We start from the raw sequence: 12,767 nt of genomic DNA on the forward strand, positions 1-12,767 counted from the left end.
ACAGGTAATCAAATGGCTAGCCGGACTATTTGCATTGAGTGCCACCCACCAACCCCTCTTTTACGCTACTGCTACTCTCTGTTTATCATATATACATAGTCCCTTTAACCATACCTACATGTACATACTACCTTAATCAGCCCGACTAACCGGTGTCTGTATATAGCCTCTCTACTACCTCACTACTGTTATTTTTCACTGTCTTTTTTACTGTTGTTTTTATTTCTTTACTTATCTATTGTTCACCTAATACCTTTTTTTTTTACTTAAAAATTGCACTGTTGGTTAGAGCCTGTAAGTAAGCATTTCACTGTAAGGTCTACCTACACCTGTTGTGACAAATTGTGACACCTCGGCGCACGTGACAAAAACTTTGATTTGATTTAATGTGTGTGCTTGTGGATGTCTGGGTGGGTGTGTGTTAAGGTAAAGAGAATCAGAGCAGATCCAGTTCAAGTGTTCAGCAGTCTGACGGCTTGTAGACAGAAATTGTCTAAAGCTGTTGGTGTCGGACCTCTTGTTCCGATACAGTCTGCAGGACAGTAGTAGCCTAAGGGAGTGAACAGCTCCTGGCTGGTGTATGTGGGGTCCTTGATGATGATGCGGGCCTTCCTCAGGCACCGTTTCGAGTAGATGTCCTAGATGGAAATGTTTTCTTTGAAAATACAAGTCGTTGGCCCTGGCGGCGCATCGAGCTTATTGCGGTTGGACGCTTGGGTGTATCAGGTTGGGGGGAGGAAAAAGGATGCACTCACTGATATATGAACCGGGGCACAAAACGAACGCTACCTCTGACTCCGCCTACCACTGAACAACTGCCTCCAGTTTCCCGCCACAGCAGTTCAGAAACAGCATGCAGTGAAGAAGTGTGGTGGTCTGGCAATGGCGTTGGTACGTAGACGTATTTATTTTAACTAAGCAAAATGTTTATTTAAAGAGTTTGCTTCGTTTCGTCATGATACCTCAGTTTATTGAGCCAGATGTAAGATTACAAATAATATGCATGAGTTTAACGCTGTTGTAGATGATAGGCAACTAACGTTAACTAGATAAACACATTTTGTATAACTAAATCTAAACGGTTTCCCTTTTTATCTGTGGCTAAAACCTGCCTGAGTGCACTGGGTTTTTAGCTGCTTTCTAGAAAGCACTATGTACTCATGTTAACAGGAATTTTCCCCCTGCATTGATCTGCGTCTTCTGTGGATTGTATATGGCGGTTGGCAACCATCTGGATTGGAGTGTTGGCTCTGCGCTGCTTCGCTATTGGTAGAACTAGAGCGAATATTAACAAAGGAGGCGGTAGTTTACTTGACTGCCGTACGGCGGGAAGTTGATTATCCCCGGCAATGTTAAAATCCTGTAGCTATAGTCATTGCTTCCAGCATACCGCTAGTGCTGTTCGAGTTAGGTTATAGATTTCCAGCACTAAAATTAGTGTTCAGCTGTAACTAATTAATCAAGATGAATTTCCGCAGGTGAGTCTTCTACTTGTTCGTCGATGTATGTGGAAACAATTCTGACCGATATCTACTGTTTAGTCAAGGTTAACTATACTTTTTCTGCGAGTTTGCTCTCTCAGGCAAGCTAGCTAGCTAGCAAGCAGTCAACGCTAGCTACGGTCTCGGCTTGTATCTAGTTAACATGGCTACGTCGCTTTTTTTTCTTCATTGACCGGCGTCTGTGGTAACTTACATTAACGTTAAATCTGACGACATAGATCACTAGCTATAATATCTGTGTAACGTCAGCTAATTTGACCATGATGAAGTAACGTTAACGTTAGATAAGTTAAATACGAAGCCAGAGACCAAATGGGCTAGCAACGATCAGAGCCATCTATTAATAGCTAACTTTAGTTATATGGCTCTGGTTATGAAGTTTCAAACAGGTCTGATGACCTTTTATATTAATAATGGCCCTCTCTTAACAGTCTCTTGGTTATGAACGTTTGTCGATAACAAGTTGTCAATTTCTTTTTAGTTGTCTGAGTGTTGCAGTCATCTGGTTCCTGTCTTTCAGCCAGTCGAACTCAGGTTGGTTTTTAATTAATTAAATCAAATTTTGTCACATGCGCCGAATACAACAGGTGTGTAGACCTTACATTGAAATGCTTATTTACAAGCCCTTTACCAACAATGCAGTTGTAAGAAACGTAAGTGTGAGGTAAATGTATAAGAAATAAAAGTAACAAATCATTAAAGAGCAGCAGTAAAATAACAGTGGTGAGGCTATATACAGGGGGTACCATAGGGATGGTACCAGGTTTCCTCCAGATGTGACGCTTTGCTTTCAGACTAAAGAGATCAATCTTGGTTTCATCAGACCAGATAATTTTGTTTCTCATTGTCAGAGTCCTTTAGGTGCCTTTTGCCAAACTCCAAGTGGGCTGTCATGTGCCTTTTACTGAGGAGTGGCTTCCCTCTGGTCACTCTACCATAAAGGCCTGATTGGTGGAGTGCTGCAGAGATGGTTGTCCTTCTGGAAGGTTCTCCCATATCCACAGAGAACTCTGAAGCTCTGTCAGGGTGACCATCAGGTGCTTGGTCACCGCCCTGACCAAGGCCCTTCTCCCCCGATTGCTCAGTTTGTCTGGGTGGCCAGCTCAAACTTTGTCCGTTTAAGAATGATGGAGGCCACTGTGATCTTCTGGGCTCCCGGGTGGCGCAGCGGTCTAAGGCACTGTATCTCAGTGCAAGAGGTGTCACTACCCTGTTTCAAATCCAGGCTGAATCACATACGGCTGTGATTGGGAGTCCCATAGGGCGGCGCACAATTGGCCCAGTGTCGTCCAAGTTCGGCCGGGGTAGGCCGTCATTGTAAATTATTTACAATGACGGCCAAACCCTTCCCTAACCCGGATGACGCTGGGCCAATTGTGCGCCGCCCTATGGGACTCCCGATCACGGTTGGTTGTGATACAGCCTGGGATTGATGCCTCTAGCACTGCGATGCAGTGTCTTAAACACTGCGCCACTCGGCCTCGAATTAGCCTACACTATAATTCATTAAACTGGACTGGATTATTTTACCACACCTGCATTGCAATCCAATGCATGTACGATTTCTGCAATACACTGATATATACATTGCAGCGCTGTCATTTTTTGCGGCTGTGCTAGAGAAGGCTATATCTGTCTGCTAATACAGGACTAGTGAAGGTCCAGTGAACTACTTTTGTGAAAATATGATATTCAGATTTTTCAGGGGGTGCTGCAGCACCCTCAGCACTCCTACTTCCTGTGGCTATGATCTTAGAGGGGAAAAAACACATGTACATGTTTGTGAGAGTCCCACCTTTCCACAGAGGGGTCCCCCAAGATGTTTGTGGGGGTCGTAGAGCAAAACGGAGAACACCATCGCTACAGACAATTTTGTGTAACTTTCTCATCATTATTCATGATTCATTCAAGACTATCCATAATCATGGTAGCATCCACATTCATTGAGAAGTGTTTAGAAACATTCTATTTTTATTTACAATAAAAATGACACAATACATTATTTACTGTTCATTTCTGTTGGCCACAAAATAATTTGAAACACAAACTGCAAATGCATCCAAAAAGTTTGTAAAGTAACAAGTTTGATGTCATCATTACGTGCCAGGTTTATGAGACCAAATACTACACTTGACTAATTGAATACACATTTAAGTAAATTTGTCCCAATACTTTTGGTCCCCTAAAATGGGGGGCACTATGTACTAAAAGTGCTGTAATTCAGTTCACCTGATTATGGAGGAAAATACGTTGAGTCTGTACCTTTAACCTCCTAGTCATTGTATCAGTTCAAATCCAAAGTGCTGGAGTACCCCCCCCCCCCCCCCCAAAAAAAAGATTTGGTCATTATCCCAATACTTTTGGAGCTCACTGTACAATGCGGAGTAAGCATAGGCCTAGTGTTCTTTTTTGAATGTATTCATTCAAGTACGCAGTGCAGACTGGACCGAGGTCCCCGTGCCGACCGGTTCGGTATGAGTACTGTACCGTTACACTCCTGTTGTAAGTTGGATGCATGTTTGTGTTTTCTGCTGGTGGCTGGTAAAGTTTGCTGTTCTGACCAACTCCATTTTAATTAGCTGAGTGGAATTGAAGGTGTGAAACGCTCTATCCTTAATTGCAATACTGGTTTGGAAACCTTACACTCAACATAATTATCATCCTAAATTACTTTTCAAATAGAACATATACACTTTTACTGTTATCTGTTTTACCATATATTTCAGTATTTTTTTGGTGGGACATAGTTCGAGTGGATGTTTATTTTCTGTTCCTTCCCAAGTTTCCATTTGCTAGCTCGTTTACAAAATGTAACATGGCTGGACTACAGCAGAGGTTCCACCAGCATAAATTTGAGTCAGTCAACATGACTGACGGGGTTGTCCCATTTATAGGTTGCTTAGGGTACATTTTTAACCATCGTTATAGCCTTTTTTTCTTTCTTTTTTTGAATTATTGAAAATAATCTTGACACACTTTATTAGTCAATACATAAAAATACTGCTTTACTTGATTTTTTTCCTGTTCTGTATTGTTGGCTGAGGGAAAGTGTATGTAGATAGCACCAGCATCTTGAAAGTAACATTATTTAATGTTCAATCATTTTTGCTGTGGCTGTAAAAATTGTGCAGTGAATATTTTCTCCTATTTTTACAGTTTTCTTGGAAACACTTCGTTGTCGTGTGGGGGAGTCCTTATCCATAGAAATACCTGATGATGACCAGTGTCCGTTGTCAAACTTCAGTCTATGTACAGAGAAAATTGGCCAAGTGTTCGAGTATAGCAAGAAGCTGTCAGAGTTGACTGTGGATCCACGTTATCAGGACAGGATCCAGTTGAAGAATGACGCCAACGGCCTTGCTGTTGTAATTTGGAATGTAACCAAAGAAGATGAAAAGCAACAGTATTATGTGGACTGTGCATCTACAATTCTAAAGAGATTTGTAATTCAAATTCTAAGTAAGAAGCTTCCTGTCAATCTTTTTAATGAAAAAAAAAAAAGTTGGTTTGGAAGTACATGTGACAGTAGAGCGGTTTCTAAAGTTCCACTGTTGCTTAGCTGTACTGAAGGGATGAAACATCAGCTATAAAGCTGGTATTGCTATTGTAAACATTGCAGCACTATTTAACACAAACTAATTAAGCTTTTTGTTCTTATGGTATATTTTCAGACATTACTGAGAGTTCAACCACTACAGCAGCCCCACAACCATCTACACCCACACGAGGTATTATTGTCACCTGATCTTTAATCTGGAAGAAGATAATGCAGGGTTTCCCAAACTTCAACCGGGGGACCCCGGGGGGGTACACGTTGGCTCTCTTTTTTGCCTCTAGCACTACATAGCTGATTAAAAGAATCAACTTTCATCAAGCTTATTTAAATAAGCTGTGTAGTGCTCGGGCAAAAACCAAAACGTACACCCCTTGGGGTCCCCATGAACAAGTTTGGGAAACATTACATTACATTTACATTTTAGTCATTTAGCAGACGCTCTTATCCAGAGCGACTTACAGTAGAGTGCATACATTTTATTACATTTTTACATACTGAGACAAGGAGATCCCTACCGGCCAAGAGCAGACGCTCTTATCCAGAGCGACTTACAGTAGAGTGTATACATTTTATTACATTTTGTATTGGAATTTTTTTTAAACAATTACCAAAAACGTTACAAAAAATCTGAAAGTAAAAAATAAAAGGCCTAATTCCCTGTTCAAATGTATACATTTCCATGTGTTCTATATTGCTAACGTTCTCTGAATCATTGTTCTCTGAAACACTGAGATAAAGAGAACCATCTTTGTAGTGCAGAAATAATTAGCACACCATATTCTACTGTTCAATAGGACCTTGAAAATCAGAATTGGGTGTTTGAGCAGGGCTGTCACAAAAGCCTGCATACCCATTAGCTCTTCAGATGGAATGTTAGCCACATGTTTTATACAGTAGGTTGACTTACGCAATATTGTGAAAAAATGCCTATCTAATACCACAAGTATTATATCAAAGTCAATGTTAGTTTCGCGACAACAATGACTTCCCTGTAGTAGTGCTATCAAGTCATTTCCTGTCATGAGAAATCATTACATAACATGGGTTTACTTGTATGGAAATTTGTGTTCATTTATATGTTAGTACTAGAACCAGGAAATAATCTAGTACTATAACAGTTCTTTTTTTCTGTGTCTGCAGGTCTACATGTGGAACAGCTTGCTGGGCTGGTACCAGTAGGGGTAGTAGTAGTAGTAGTAGTACTACTAGTAGTAGTAGTACTACTACTAGTAGTAGTAGTAGTATGCATCAGGAAACACAAAAAGTTGAATGAAGATCCTCCCTTGGCCGAGCTCCAAGTTCTAAATCAAAACACATCAATGGACACAGCAGAACAATGAAATGATGTCTTTGTTACTAAGGTTGGCTAGACACTATGATTTTGCCCTGTCTGCGGGCTTGCCATGAGCATTTCTAATCAATCAAACTCAGGGGCATGTTTTTTTGCTGTCTGCTCCGGTGGAATCTTTTTGAAAGGGCTTTCTAAATGCAATGTCCCATTCACTTACTTCTATTGAGCGTTAGCTAGTGGTGGCTTAAGTTATGTGACGTTTTGTAGTGGCTGTTTAAAGGGAACTGAACCATGCATTACTGTTTCTCCTGGCCCAAAGACTACTGGCAGAGTGAGGAGCCTAACAATAAGTTGTGTAAAATCCTAAAGGATCCCTTTAAACCCTCAGCCTTACTGTACAACTACTGTACTTGTATTTTCTTCAACCTTTCTAACGGTTGATCATTGTCAGCATTATGATTACACCTCTTATGATAATGGGATTGGCAAGTTAAAATATTTTGTATAATGAAATACGGACCTATATCATTTTGCACCTGATTTGTTCCAGTGACCCGTTTCAGGACAGTGTTTTAAGCTATATTTTGTATAACCTCCCAAATGAGTTTTTAAACAACTAGACAATCCTCACCTTCCTCAGTATCTCAGGGTCAGTAGCCTACTTTGTAGAAAGTAAGTTAAGAGGGGTTCAATTATGAAACTGTTACTCACCCCTGGTAATATCCCACACTCATTGATCTTCAAAAAGACTACCAGCTGAAAAACGTTTTGATATACACAGTACAAATAATTTATTTGTGATCAAAGGTTTTAATGTCAGCATAGATCAACACTTTTTCTTCTGAATCTCATTTGAAAGTTAACAAATTGGACACATACTGCCTTTTTAAAATTCTCTTTTGAGACAGAACTTTAGGTAGTTCAGGTTTATCGAATCAATATCAATGCTCTTTTGCAGAATGTAGATGTGAAGTGGCCCCTCTTGCTATTCAGACTGGTCGATATCCAAACACTCCCTTAGATAGATGCGTTTTCTTTTTGTAACGATGGTTCCACTCAAACAGAAGCTCATGCCTTGTTTTACTGTGGGTTATACAAGGACATTGGGGATGACTTCTCTTGCCAACTGTCCAGCTATAATGAAATGCTACATTTGATCGGGTAACAATAATGTAAATGTATTTTCAAAGCTTTCTGCATTATCCTCCATCTGAGACCTTTAGAAGTGCCTGAATTCTCTTATCTACTGTACTTTGTTTTTGTTTCTGCAAATGTGTATAGATGTATGAGAACTGATAGCAATAATATTTAGATGATTTAATATATTATAGAGGACGCCAAAGGAAATACTGTGCAATGTTTGACTATTACTGTCTAAGCTCTGTGTGCCACATTGTGTTTTTTAAATCCTATTTTATATTTTCAACCAGTTGTGGAGTGACTTTTTATCCATTTTCTATCTCTAACATTTTGAATAAAATGTTCCTATAATCTGATTTGGTTGATGAGTGTTATATACAGCATAACATAGCAGGTTGTTCAGATAATTAACAAATATTTAGTTAGATTTATGGTAAAGCCCCTACTGTTTTGACAATTGGTCCTTGGATGGATTGGTAGATGTGACACATGATTTTTAAGATCGTATGTCTAAAATAATATTGTTCTATTCAATACATTTCTATCTCCACCACCCTGAACATTTTGCTCATGCAATCAACACGAGTCAAGACACACAAGGTGTGCAACAAATGTGTAAACATCTGTAGTACCCATCGACCACCTACTTAGATGTAAGAAGTGACAGAAGTTTGGCCCAGTGTATCACAGGACAGCTCAAACACCAGAAATTTTATTTTTGTCATCTTTTCTTTTATTATGTTTGGTCCTCTATCCTAATTTATATGCGTTCCTTTTTTCTGGATATTGGTCCACTAGATGGCAGGCTTCAACCAAGTTGTTCCAGAATCCTCAGGATCTATAACAGAGGACATATGTTTCGTTTTTTATCCATCCTCATAAATGTGAAAACAAAGAACAGCTGGATGACAGCGTGAGGTGCACCATGTAAATATTAAGACATTTCAAAAAGCTGATTATGTGAAAATGTTAGAATTATTGGGTGCAAATGATTTCTTAGCAGGTCGTCAACAGGCAGAAGACACACAGAGCAGGGGTGTATTTGTCTTTATAGTGATGGCTACTGAAAGAGTGGCATCAGGACGAAGAACAAACCACATGATCTCGTACTCCAGGGTAATTAATGTCACAGCTAAGGGTGACTGTGTCCCCTGGTTTCACTAGAATCTCATTTTGACCTGCTCCCAAAGCCTCAGAGCATGGACATTTTCATAAGACATTTAAAGGTTTTAAACCTTATTAACAGAATACTTAAACCTAATCAAATATAAACAATGTATCTACGAAGTGGATGAAATACATTTCTACTTACAGCATAGAATTGTTAGAGCTGTTCTCTTGTTCATTGTTTCCTGTCAGTTCCTGAAAGAACTGTGCATAGGATGTGAATGCATCAACACATTTCTTTTTTTCTGTGGGTAACAAGTCCACCTACCACCGGTACAGGAAACAAAGAGGGCCACCGAGAGCCCATCAAGCCATGGTTTGAACTGTATCAGAATGTTAAAAAAAAAAAATGCGCAAAGAACAGCCAATAGCACAATTCTATTGAATAGATACTGGAAATGAACAGCTCCATTTAGTGCAGAGGTCATGGACCAAATACATTGCTGTTAACAAACACTGTGGAATAAAACACAATGTTCTTCATCAAATTCATGAGATTTTTGCAAGTACGCTGTGACAGTGAAGTTTAACATTTACATTTTAGTCAAAACATGCAAAGGAACAGTAAATCTAGTCGTTGTTCTGAGAAATACATTCTTAATGTGCTTTTCTGATTGACTGATATGTCTGGGTGTAAACATTTTAGGAAATGGTTATTGTGCTCCACCACACCCCCAACACTTTCATTTCATGTTTAAGTTTTCTGTAGGTGAGGACTGGGAGGCTGTTCCTGTTACAACGCATGATGAGGACTGTGATGATTCTCATCAAAAGTGAGTATTGTCTATGAAAATCAAAAAATTAATATATGAGACAAATAGTTTGACAATTTAGAATAAAAGCACTATGTATTTAGTTCCACCATTTTGAAAAATCTGTAACACTTTACATTACAGTGCCCTTATTACTGTGTAATTATACTTGTACGTGCAGATGAACAAGTATTGCACAAGTTTGCAAACGTATTACAAATTAATAACAGAAATACCTTATTTACATAAGTATTCAGACCCTCGAGATTCAGAGACTCGAAATTGAGCTCATGTGCATCGTGTTTCCATTGATCATCCTTGAGATGTTTCTACAACTTGATTGGAGTCCACCTGTGGTAAATTCAATTGATTGGACATGATTTGGAAAGGAACACACCTGTCTATATAAGGTCCCACGGTTGACAGTGTATGTCAGAGCAACAACCAAGCCATGAGGTTGAAGGAATTGTCCGTAGAGCTCCGAGACAGGATTGTGTCGAGGCACAGCTCTGGGGAAGGGTACCAAAAAAATTCTGCAGCATTGAAGGTCCCCAAGAACACAGTGGCCTCCATCATTCTTAAATGGAAGAAGTTTAGAACCACCAAGACTCTTCCTAGAGCTGGCCCCCCGGCCAAACTGAGCAATCGGGGGAGATGGGCCTTGGTCAGGGAGGTAACCAAGAAAGGGAAAAGATCTAGTCAATTGTACAACTGAATGCATTCCACTGAAATGTGTCTTCTGCATTCAACCCAACCCCTCTGAATCAGAGAGGTGCAGAGGTCTGCCTTAATCGACATCCATGTATTCGGTACCTGGGAACAGTGGGTTAACTGCCTTGCCCAGGGGCAGAACGACAGATTTTTGCCTTGTGTCATGACGTGGCCCTTTCTGGGTATAGATTGTGGCATCCCCCTCTCTCCCTCTCTCTCCTACACCCAGGTTCTGTTATCTCAGGTCGTAAATTCCTGGCGGAGACTCTCTCCCCGTGGTCCGTGGACACTTAAGGGACGGGTATGATGAGTGTGTTTCATTTGGTGACCTCAGAGAGGACAGGAAACACACATAACTATATCTCTGAATATGTACATTTCTCAATTATGGGGTTTGCATCTAATTCTTGTATAAAATGAATGAGTAAAGATGAAACTATTTGTGAAATGATGTAACATGATGTTAAACCTTTAATGTGAAAGAATTGTATTCCCTAAAGTTTAACTAAGTCATTGGCCCGCCCCCGTGAGCACAGACATGATCTGGCTTCATAGACCCGCCTTTTCTATTGTTACGAATAAAACCCCCTCCTGAGGAAATCCTCTTCAGACCACAAAAACCTCAGTATAAGCTAAGGTTGTAATGGTTGTTGAATTCCTAACCATACCACATGGAGCATTGGCTACACGGCAGGAAATGGTGAGACTCTGAGACTATCGATCCCGACAGAATAAGAGCAAATCTTAGACGGACGACACACTGAGCGTAAATATATATTGATTGCAATTATTCCCGAATGAGTGAGCGTTCATGTGCAAAGGATTAGCATTTCAATTAATATAATCATCAACTGTGTAGTGAATCCTTTTTGTCTTTCCCGCTGTTCTCAGTCCACACCTACTTCCCTTTGTCCACCAAGCCGTCATATCGGCTTAGCCCACTAGGGAACCTTTCCTATCATTTCCTTGTAACCATATCTACTGTGTTGTTTGTTTATGCATTTATGTGATTATTTAGTTAGTAGATAAATTATTAAGCCAATTGGTGTATGAATGTTTCAAAGTAAAGGCTGGGTTCGTGCAGATAAACTAAAATTGTTGGTTATCTTTTTGTGGGGATGTTAACGTTATAAATTCCCCTTATATCTGCAAAAACCTGCCAGGAGCCTGCACTGGGTTTTTAGCTGCATTGGCTAGAAAGGAGAGCAGATGTACAGTCGTGGCCAAAAGTTTTGAGAATGACAGAAATATTAATTTTCACAAAGTTTGCTGCTTCAGTGTCTTTAGATATTTTTGTCAGATGCTACTATGGAATACTGAAGTATAATTACAAGAATTTCATAAGCGTCAACGGCTTTTATTGACAATTACATGAAGTTGATGCAAAGAGTCAATATTTGCAGTGTTGACCCTTCTTTTTCAAGACCTCTGCAATCCGCCCTGGCATGCTGTCAATTAACTTCTGGGCCACATCCTGACTGATGGCAGCCCATTCTTGCATAATTAATGCTTGGAGTTTGTCCGAATTTGTGGGTTTTTGTTTGTCCACCCGCCTCTTTAGGATTGACCACAAGTTCTCAATGGGATTAAGGTCTGGGGAGTTTCCTGTCCATGGACCCAAAATATCGATGTTTTGTTCCCCGAGTCACTTTTGCCTTATGGTAAGGTGCTCCATCATGCTGGAAAAGGCATTGTTTGTCACCAAACTGTTCCTGGATGGTTGGGAGAAGTTGCTCTCGAAGGATGTGTTGGTACCATTCTTTATTCATGGCTGTGTTCTTAGGCAAAATTGTGAGTGAGCCCACTCCCTTGGCTGAGAAGCAACCCCACACATGAATGGTCTCAGGATGCTTTACTTTTGGCATGACACAGGACTGATGGTAGCGCTCACCTTGTCTTCTCCGGACAAGCTTTTTTCCGGATGCCCCAAACAATCGGAAAGGGGATTCATCAGAGAAAATGACTTTACCCCAGTCCTCAGCAGTCCAATCCCTGTACCTTTTTCAGAATATCAGTCTGCCCCTGATGTTTTTCCTGGAGAGAAGTGGCTTCTTTGCTGCCCTTCTTGACACCAGGCCATCCTCCAAAAGTCTTCGCCTCACTGCGTGCAGATGCACTCACACCTGCCTGCTGCCATTCCTGAGCAAGCTCTGTACTGGTGGTGCCCTGATTCCGCAGCTGAATCAACTTTAGGAGACGGTCCTGGCGCTTGCTGGACTTTCTTGGGCGCCCTGAAGCCTTCTTCACAACAATTGAACCGCTCTCCTTGAAGTTCTTGATGGTCCGATAAATGGTTGATTTAGGTGCAATCTTACTGGTAGCAATATCCTTGCCTGTGAAGCCCTGTTTGTGCAAAGCAATGATGACAGCACGTGTTTCCTTGCAGGTAACCATGGTTGACAGAGGAAGAACAATGATTCCAAGCACCACCCTCCTTTTGAAGCTTCCAGTCTGTTATTCGAACTCAATCAGCATGACAGAATGATCTCCAGCCTTGTCCTCGTCAACACTCACACCTGTGTTAACGAGAGAATCACTGACATGATGTCAGCTGTTCCTTTTGTGGCAGGGCTGAAATTCATCCCCCTCCTCTCCCCTGTAACTATTTCCCAGGTCGTTGCTGTAAATGAGAACGTGTTCTCAGTCAA

The 12,767-nt window shown here is 40.6% G+C and overlaps 1 long non-coding RNA gene across 1 annotated transcript; it reads left to right on the top strand.

Annotated features, from left to right (window-relative positions):
• Positions 1–413: 413 nt before the first annotated feature.
• On the top strand, positions 414–7,845 carry LOC139575720 (uncharacterized). Its single transcript, XR_011674990.1, has 5 exons — positions 414–891; positions 1,984–2,036; positions 4,659–4,961; positions 5,174–5,230; positions 6,199–7,845. It is a non-coding gene; the product is annotated as an uncharacterized lncRNA (long non-coding RNA).
• The last annotated feature ends 4,922 nt before the right edge of the window (positions 7,846–12,767 follow it).

Source organism: Salvelinus alpinus, chromosome 5 (assembly GCF_045679555.1).
Source record: "Salvelinus alpinus chromosome 5, SLU_Salpinus.1, whole genome shotgun sequence".
In the NCBI taxonomy this organism is placed as follows: domain Eukaryota; kingdom Metazoa; phylum Chordata; class Actinopteri; order Salmoniformes; family Salmonidae; genus Salvelinus; species Salvelinus alpinus.